This window comes from Ceratotherium simum, chromosome 10 (genome assembly GCF_057802395.1).
Source record: "Ceratotherium simum simum isolate JZ-2026a chromosome 10, ASM5780239v1, whole genome shotgun sequence".
Taxonomy (NCBI): Eukaryota; Metazoa; Chordata; class Mammalia; order Perissodactyla; family Rhinocerotidae; genus Ceratotherium; species Ceratotherium simum.
The window spans coordinates 49770327-49780669 of NC_141909.1; the positions used below are offsets into that span (position 1 = coordinate 49770327).

At 35.9% G+C, this 10343-nt stretch overlaps 1 long non-coding RNA gene across 5 annotated transcripts in view; it reads right to left on the reverse strand.

Annotated features, from left to right (window-relative positions):
- LOC147916110 (uncharacterized) overlaps positions 1–9617 on the reverse strand; it is a 345132-nt gene extending 335515 nt beyond the window's left edge. For all 5 annotated transcript variants that reach the window (XR_015553350.1, XR_015553353.1, XR_015553352.1 and 2 more), the window contains exons 1-2: positions 9495–9617; positions 8843–8941 (exon numbers count right to left, since the gene is read on the reverse strand). This is a non-coding gene — a long non-coding RNA (uncharacterized LOC147916110). The remainder of the gene's footprint in view (positions 1–8842; positions 8942–9494) is intronic.
- Between the last annotated feature and the right edge of the window lie 726 nt (positions 9618–10343).

Genomic DNA, 10343 nt, shown 5'->3' on the forward strand with positions numbered 1-10343 from the left:
TGTGAGCAATTATCATGAAAAGTATTGCCCACATGGATTTTAGGAAAATTTACTTACAAGTTCTGTCATTTGGATATATAATATCATTTGTTAAGACTATAATTGTGTTTGTGTCTGACATGATTATCTTAAAATTCATATTACATATTTTGTAGTTATTTATTCTGAATTTGAAAAAGTTTTACTTACAACTATTCCCCTCATATATTTTATTTAAGAATTAGAAGAAAGCAATGATCCATTAAAATTAGAACAATTATTTTCCCAATAGTTTTAATCCTCTGATATTCACCAAATTAAGCAGAATGTCTTGAGCCATCTCTTTTATAATCAGTAGCATACAAGTAGTTGCATATCTTTCACCCTTGAAAAACAAATTTTCTCTGTGTAAGCCTTCATCATCCACATAAAGAGTTAAACTTAAAACATTATCTCAATACTGTTCAGCTTTATATAGGTGCAAACATTCTGGATGGTTGAATACATAAATGTGCATAATTTAGGAAACAATTTCACGGCCATAAAAATTCATTCACATCAAAATGTAAAATCATAAAGTTAAAATAATATAAACTTAAATGACATAAATAATTTAACCACATAAAAGAAGTAAATACACACACACGTGTGTGTGCATATGTATGTGTGTACATGAATTTAATGTTGGTCTTGATATCTTCTTACTGCAAATATGAGCTAGAACTTAAAAGTTGTCTCATATTATAGCAGCTCAAAATGAATTTAACAAGTACATTTATGAATTTTTAAAAATTTTCCTGATTTCTAGAAATTTGAAATAAGTAATCTGTACGAGGACAGGGATTTTGTGTTTTCACTGTTTTATATTACCAGTACTTAGAAGAGTGTTTGGCATATAATTGGCTCTTAATAAAAATATATTTGGAATAAACTAGACAATAAAAAGTGTGCTTCATACATATGATAGCAAAAAATATATATAGATGAAAATTAAATTTTCAATTTTCAATGTTTACTTCTCCTACAACTGAACTATATCTTAATCAATGATTTAGATTTTGAACTATGTTGAACTACCACTTTCATAAAAGTGTTCACCACAGATTTAGGGTTCTCACCTACTCTCTGAGGGAGAAAATTACCTATTATTATCCTACTGGGCCCAAATGAATATTTAATAGTTTTAGCTTTATTATCTAAGCATTAGATAGTTATTAATGGCTTTTTACAAAGTAAAACGGCATATTCAAATTGTTAGGTTAATTAGTGGCATTGAGAATAGTTCAAGAAGCATTAAAAAGAGAAAAAAGTGAGAGAATTTGTTGACTGCTTAAAGAAGGTATTAAAGGCAGTAGAGGAGTAAGATAATTCTATGAGATTTCAAGACCCTACAATGCCCTTAGGGAGATTTTGCTCTGCTGTTAACAGAGTATTGAAAGAGAAGGCAATGTGGGCTTGAGGATGAAAATTGTAAATTAGATTTCAGACGTTTTTGACGTGAGAATACAATATTCAAGTAGAAATGTCCTGCAAGTCACAGGAAACTTCAGTTCATGGTAATAGTTGTATATGGGGGTATATTTTAGGAGTTCAATTTCATAGATTTAATAATTAAAACTCTGGAAATGTGTGATATCTTCCAGAGGGATAGTATATAGAGAGAAATTGGGACAATTCTGCATGAGGATTGGTAAATGTTTTTAAGTGTTTGGAGAATGGGTCATCCAAAAGAGACTCCTAGCAAGAGTAACAAATGAACAAGAGAAGTCTGATAGAGTAACGAAAGCCAAAGGAAAAGAGACTCTCTCAAATGTGAGATAATTAACTGATGGAAACACTGTCTTCTTCACCAATCCCTACTTTATGTCTCTTGATATCTTTTAGGTGCGTACAAAAACATTTTAGGACTGATAAGTTTTATGGAATATTTTTGTCAATAGTTTAAAATTTATATTTAGGTGTATGATAGTGGCTTAAAGACTGTGTAAAGCTGATGTATCTTAATAGTGTTAATTAAAAAATGTATGATTACAAATATACCACACAGAATATATAATTCAGAAGCTTTCAAGTTTCTAAATTTCATAGGACTCTTAAACATGAAATATTAAAATATTTCTACCATAATACACTCGTGCAATTCCAAATGTTCTCTCAAATATCTTCATTAAGCTGTTTGCTTTGGGAACAAGCCCCGTGGCGTAGCGGTTAAGTGCGCGCGCTCCGCTGCTGGTGGCCCAGGTTTGGATCCCAGACACGCACTGATGCACCACTTGTCAGGCCATGCTGTGGCGGCATCTCATATAAAGTTTAGAAAGATTGGCATGGATATTAGCTCAGGGCCAGTCTTCCTCAGCAAAAAGAGGAGGATTGGCATGGATGTTAGCTCAGGGCTGATCTTCCTCACAAAAAAAAAAGAAAAAAGATGTTTGCTTTGCATTAATGATTGGTGTAATTTTTATTTACTACAAAGACACTTAAAATTTCTAAAGTAATAAAGTTTATAACCTTTGAAAGTACAAGAAAATAAATGTGAATATAAAAGACATAAAATAAACATTTATTATTGTAAATAATTAAAATAGGACGCATTATCACATTCAAGACATTTACTCTAAGATACCATATCATTATCACATTACTTAGAATGTTTTTGTTCAATATTGTAAAATTAAGCAGATTTTAAAGTTTGCTTATCTAAATAAGTTTTTATTTTTGAATAAAATGAGAAGAAAATTATAGTTCTTTTGCATATTTCAAAGTGAAATAATTTTTGTAATGCTTTTCCTGTCAATCTTGTGATATGCCCAATATAAAGCAATGACTAGAATTGTTATATTATTATAGTAATATGATTTCTGATGAATAATGAAAAGGATCATATGTATAGGTTTTCAAACAAAAAGAAAATAAAACATTCTTGTTTTTGTGCCTCTTGATTATATAATTAAACCACAAGGTTCATATTTTGCATTACTACATATTAAAGTCATGTATGGAAAGGTAAAAATTAACAAAACAATGTAATTCATCCAAATAATGCTATTTCAAATATCTAGAAATTTGTGGGAAAAAAAGAGTTATATCAAGTTTGATACACATGGGTATTTTCTTTTTTTTTAATTTTAATTTTATTCTGGTTAAGAACACTGCTATAAACTGAATGTTTGTGTCCCCTCAAAATTCATATGTTGAGATAATAATCCCCAAGGAGATGGTATTAGGAGGTGGGGCCTTTGGGAGGCGATTAGGTCATGAGGATGAAGCCTTCGTGAATGGGATCAGTGCCCTCATAAAAGAGACCCCAGAGAGCTCCCTCACCCCTTCTGCCATGTGAGAACGTAACTAGAAGACAGCCATCTACCAACAAGGAGGCTGACTCTCATCAGACACCAAATCTGCTGGTGTCTTGTCTTGCACTTCCCAGCCTTCAGAACTGTGAGAAATAAATGTTTGTTGTTTAAATCATCCTTTCTATGTATTTTTGTTACAGCAGTCTGAAGAGACTAAGACAAACACTTAAAATTCTGTTTAGAGGGTAGATCTCACGTTATGTGTACAATACAATATTGTTAACTATAGGCACAATGTTGCAGATCTCTAGAACTTATTCATCTTGCATTACTAAAACTTTATACCCATTTATAACTTAGTTTTCCTTCAGTTCTCACATTTCAGGTGTTGGTACTACTACATCCTTTGAATTAAATAGAAAGCCAGGTTACAATAAATTTAAGTGAAAAATTAGTTTACATTTATGCCATAAAAACATATCAATATCATTATATTAACTCTTACCCCACATCTCATAACTAATAAATACCATCATGTGCCACGTATTTAAGTCAATGACAGACTGCATATGCTATGGTGGTCCCATAAGATTAGTACCATATAGCCCAGGTGTGTAGTAGGCTATACTATTTAGGTTTGTGTAAGTACACTCTATGATGTTTGCACAACAATAAAATCAACTAACGATACATTTCTCAGAACATATCCCCATCTTTAAGCAATGCACGACGGTAATGCGATGGCATAAGAAATTGTAGATCTAATCATATTTACAGTCCATACTGGCCAGTATTCACCCTTACTCACACACCAAGAGACTTCTGGTTGATTGGTTATGTCTACCCTGAAATACCCACAAGGAAGTCAGAGTGTGTGTGTGCATGTTTGTGTGATGTAATATCCTTTCATAATCATCTGTTGATGTATTAAACTAATTTTATTGTTTTAAATCCTGTATCTCTTGTTAAGAAACAAATACTTCTGTATTTACTACCTGCTAAGGTGTGTTATACTTTGTAGGTTCCAGAATTTTCTGTTTTGATGGCTGTTTCCTATTAAAGTCCTTGTAGATTATCTGTGTTCTTTAAGGTTTCATAAAGCTTTCCCATTCTTTCCATTATTATCCGTCTAAAGTGATAACCTGTACTATGTTCAATCTTCGCTATTACTGCACCATTTCACCCCCACCTAATGAATTTAATTCCTGCAATCAAAACCTTCACCAACTGATTCTACCTTTCTTGCAATACATGACCAGAAAGGTGTGCCATAAACAGATGCAGTGTTGCCATGATTTTTTAGCTCCAGGTAAAGTGGGTTTTTTTTGTAGTTTCTATAAATACCAAATCCAGACCATTAAAAACATTTAGACCCCTTAGATCTGAGCTATATATTAGATGTAAGCTAGTCGAATGCTAACATTTTACAGAAGATAATTTTACTTACATAGATAGAAAAGGAATACAGACGTGAGATGCCTGATGTTGTTTGCCTTAAGTGAAACTGAAACTTAGCATAGCCTTTGGAATTTTTTTATTCTATACGTTAAATATGCACAAATCCATGGACCAGTAAGTGCTTTGTAACCTGAATTATGACAAGGAATCCTCTTGATATTTGGCCCCCATTGATGCTCATCTTAATAGGGAAGCCATAATGGTGGTTTGTATCCCAGGTTTTCAACGTCAAACCGAATTCTGTGTCCACAGTCCTTAAACGTGTTTGGATATTTCCCTTTTCTTTGGTCACAGTTAACTGAGTAAATGTTCTTGTGTTCCTTTGAGGAATGACTATGAAATCATTACCATGTATACTTTCCAATGTGTCCTGGTTGTGTGTTCTCATGGGGACTCATCCTCTTCTTCAGTCAACAGTTTCCAGAACTGAAAAGTCCAGTCATGAACTGGTAACTGGAAAGGAAATTTGACTGATTTTAGGGGTGCCTGCCCTCAGCATCCTGTCAACCATCCTGGAATCCTTCTGGCTATAAAATTAAACAATTTCCTTATTGAAAGCCTATGTATCTTGCCTCCTGGGAAGCCATGTTCTATTAATCATCTCTATAACTCTCCATGGGTCAGGACTTCTGAATCCCAATCTTTATAATAATTGTACTCACATTAATTCTGACAGTTAAGCATGTCTATCCGACCTCTAATATTTCAGAACCACACCATATTCTTTGCAATCAGTGAGTCCAGTTTTGTAACGGCATCTCCTACCTTTAGCCCTGACCAACAGAGAGCAGTGACAATGAGCTTAATGATGCTAGTGAACTTCTTATCAATGCATTCCTTACTGCTTTGGCGTACACACAGTGTCCTCTGAGCCCTCCAAGAGAATATAGTCAACTGGCCTTGTGTAGTGTATCCACATTAGTATGCCCACCTCTCTGAATTTTTTATTCCTCCCTTCGTTTAGTATGGGTAAATCACTTTTCCAAAGACTCCAATTGCCAACCTAGTAACATATCTTTACTCTTTCTCAGACTACCGGAGTATTACACCAGTGTAATAAGAGTATCTGTCTTATTACAGAACACAAAATATATCTCCTATTGAGTAACGTACATAATATGTTTTGGCTTATGTTTTTTCCCTTCTTCTCATTCTGGAACAATCAGCTGTATTACTTTAGGACAAAATTACTCTCTTTTTCCCTTAACAAAAACATCTCTCTAAATCTCATACCTTTTCTTACCAAAAACACATACTACTACCTTGCATAGAGGTTTCCCTTATTATTTCTAGTAGTTTTTTTTTTTTTTTTGTGAGGAAGATCAGCCCTGAGCTAACATCTATGCGAATCCTCCTCTTTTTGCTGAGGAAGACAGGCTCCGAGCTAACATCTATTGCCAATCCTCCTCCTTTTTTTTTATTTTCCCAAAACCCCAGTAGACAGTTCTATGTCATAGCTGCACATCCCCCTAGTTGCTGTATGTGGGATGCGGCCTCAGCATGGCCGGAGAAGCGGTGCGTCAGTGGCGCCCGGGATCCGAACCTGGACCACCAGTAGCGGAGCGCGAGCACTTAACTGCTAAGCCAGGGGGCCAGCCCTCTAGTAGTTTTAATTAGATATATTAATTAGAAATCTTAACCCTTAGAATCCTTAATTTCTAGTAAAAACTGAGAAGTAAGCCATTGTGGACAGACTGTTACAGTAGCATTGTGTGGATTGGCAAATTTATAAATACATTTTGTAATTTCTGTAAGTATATTCTTCCCCTTAGTAAATTTTTCAATGTGGCATAAAATCTGTTTAGTAATAGACCCAAATACCTTTATTTCCTCTCTAAAAGGAAACCAAAAGTGGATAAAGCTATGTTCAGTAATTAACGTTTAAGTATTTTACTTTATTTGGAAGTGATCTAGATATTCAATGAATATCCATTATTTAACTTTTCCTGGTATAACGTTAAGATTTCAAGGTATCAAAAACATTTTGGAAACTATTTTTAAGAAGACATACCATAAAGAATAATTATTGTTGAAAAGTTCATTTATAAATTTTTGTGTGTGTGTGTGAGGAAGATCAGCCCTGAGCTAATATCTGCCAATCCTCCTCTTTTTGCTGAAGAAGACTGGCCCTGGACTAACATCCGTGCCCATCTTCCTCCACTTTATATGGGACGCCACTACGGCACGGCCTGACAAGCGGTGCGTCAGTGCGCGCCCGGGATCCAAACCGGCGAACCCCGGGCCGCCGCAGCAGAGCGCGTGCACTTAACAGCTTGCACCACCAGGCTGGCCCCATGTATAAATTTTTATCTTGTATTTACATCTATTTAATTTACTTGTTCTTAACAATTATATTTAGATTACTCATGAAAGTTTCATGAGACATTAAACAGCTATCATCATCGTAAATTCTCTCTCTTGCTGACAAATTCTGTAAGAGATAACATGATCTTATTTGACTTTTAGTAAGCCTAGTTAGAATAAAAGCTATATGTCTGCATTATATTTAATATTGACAACTCTAAAAGACATGCCTGTTTTAATTAAAACAACAAACTTAAACCACCTTTTCTTTGAAAATTATCCTAGATCACATGAACTTGAAAAACATTTGGCTTAGTTTCTATATTTCTGAGAGTATACTTGATTTATATTAATGCTTAATTTCCTTTAAGTCAATTAATAGAACGCTTTTAAATTAATTTTGGCATTACTATCTAGAGGTAGAAAAATATCACACATCTATAACATACATACATAGATATACGTAAGCATACAGACAGACACAATCGGAGATCTTATAGCTTTTCTTTTAAAATTTTAGCCTTGAGACAGGCGTGATAATGCAAAACTTATTAGTTTATAAAAGAATATTTGGATACAAAACATGTTTTCGGCAGATGGAATATATTAAGTTTACCTGATCAGATGGCTTAAACTTTTTACTAATACTTGTGAAGAAGACTTTTAAGATTTTTCATTTGCCTCCTAAGTTTCTAGTTTAATAGATAGTTTCTAAACAGCCTTTCCTTTTTTTTTCCTTCTGATAAGAATTACCTTCCTGCAGTTTGCATTTCAAAGAGATGGCCCCCAGTTGCTAGAGAAGACTAGGTAAAATATTTACATCCCAAAGGCATGGAGAATGAATGTAAGTTCCTCCAAAAAGGATTTTTGTTTCCTCAGTCCAGAATTTTTATGATAACCACAAACCTGTTGAAATGACTAGGGGAGGTTTGGGGATTGGTAAAAAGGATAGACGGGCTTTTTCTGTTCCTGTAAAGACTCGGTTTGTAAGACAAGTTGTACACGTTGTCCTCAATTTGTAGGACAGTTGTTTTTAATTCCTCAAAGAATTGGGCTGCATCCCAAATATGAAAGTGCTGACCCAGCCATTCAACTACATTATCTTCAACTTGCTTCTTTATATCAAGGACAAGATCTTCAACCAAGATAGAATTCAAAAGATTCTTACATTCTAGATTTAGAGCTGTTTGTCTTTGGAATGTTTTTCCTTCCCTCATAGTTTCATTTTAGCTTAGAGGAGAAGGCCTTGAAAAAAGTCCCCCATTGGGTTCTAAATATCAGCTCCCAATTTGACCAGTTTCTCACCATAAAGCTACTTAAAAAAAATCATTTCAAATATCTTGTCAGGGTGAAAAATCTCTTCAGCCTTTACAAAGTAAATATTCCTGGAAGTATTGAGTGACCCATTTGGGACACACGAGGTATTCCCAAAGAGAGTGCAAAAGATACTCCCCTCCCAAGATCTCAAAGATAGCCAAAAGAAAGAAATACTTAGATAATTCCCCTGAGAGCTGGCAACAGGCGGTAGGATTCCAGCCACAAATGGAGTACAATCTACGTTTCTGGCCAGCCATAGTTTTGGGCCCCCAACCTGATGGCTGAGCTGCCTGTGTACACAATAACCAACAAACTGTGTGCCCTAGGCAGCCAGAAAGCCAAGCCAAGACAAATTCTCAGAACACAAAATGAGACAAACCTGAAGGAAATAGCTGTCCTTGGGCGAGAAAGGATTGATAACCATTAGGTACCCCAAAACTAAATTCACAACAGTCTAGATTTGCAAAGGAAGAGATAATGTGAAATCTTACCTTCCTTTCTCAACTAGGCGCTACAGAGATCCAGGAAAGCTGCCTCTGGTAAGAATTCTCACGTTTTGCTGGCTGCTGCCAGTCGTCCCAGGATCCCATCTGCAGGTTCCAGAGCAAGTGGGTTTAAAGTAGAGAGTGTAGCTGTGGTGTATACCAGAATTTGGCAAGGTTTTCCATTAATTTTAATGGCTTTTAAGTGCTGTCCACCAATTTTACAGCTTTGGCTTCGAGATTCCCATTAGCAATAGATCTATTATTCTTTCACAAGGTTTCTTTATAGTGGCAGATGCCCTGATGGCTTTTTATAGTCCAACTTGTGCCTACTTAGATTTTTATTTTGATAGTCTAAGTAGTCCAAATTTATTATGTTAACTTATTTTCCCAAGTCCTCCAGTGGTCTGTGCTATGAACTGGCCTCAAGGCTTTGTGAGTCCCCTAACAGCTGCCACCCATTGCAGACTCTAAATATAAGTACCCCAGAACCTTTCCAGGGACTCAGAACCTTTCTGGGAACTTCAATAAACCCTGGAATCTTTCTGGGACCCAGAACCTTTCTGAGAATAATATATATAGATACATTTTTAAAATAAAGTTTGTTTGGTTCGAAGAGTTGCATGAAAGTGAGCGGAGCTCAAAAGCAAGAGTTACTTACCCTCGGCACTCGGTAAGGACAACAGGAACAGCGCACTCAAAAGATTCAGCAAGCACCGCGCCTATGCGTCATTGTCCCGTAGACTGTTGGCAGTTAGCTTCAGATCTCATTCCTTGTTGCCAAAAACTTTTAAAAAAATGATTAAATAAAACAATTTAGGCAATACAAACAAATATTATTTAACAATTCATGAAGCAACACGGGCAGTCTTCTTTCAAAGAATTGCAAAATAGGGCTTTTGGTTTGCAAACTGGCTCCCGTACCCGGAGGGCAAGGAGAAACTGAAGAAGGAGGCAGACCACTCCAGATGGGTAGATGGCAGTTTAATAAGCAAGGAAACTTACCTTCGAGGCTTGTCTTGCGTGGCCACAAGATGAGTAGCTCTCTGCATCCACCTGCCAGAATCTTATTTATATAGAGGCCTTAACTGGGTTCAGTCACATATTCAGTCCCGATGGTCTCAACAAGACCTTACTCTCTCAAAGTTATGTACTTGAAAACAGCTCCCACTGTGGGAACAGTGGGCAGAACGTTACATTCGTTACATTCCAAGGACGAAGACCGGGTGAGGAGCCTCCCGTTAACCAGTTCGCGGGTCAACTGGAGGTCACGTCCTCTCCATGACCTCCTCCAACTGGGGCGAAAGCAGGAGGCCTTTTTATTTTTTATAGGATAAAGAATCAAGAGCAAGGAAGAGAGAGACAAATAGAAAATATCTGATTGGCTCAGGCCACATAGTTAACTTTGTTTGGGGTGAGAAAGCCCAGAGTTGGCTTGGTGATTGGGGATTGCCTGAGTGGATGTACTGCGTTTCTGGTCAAGCTGAATGTTCACAGGGATGCAAAAGTT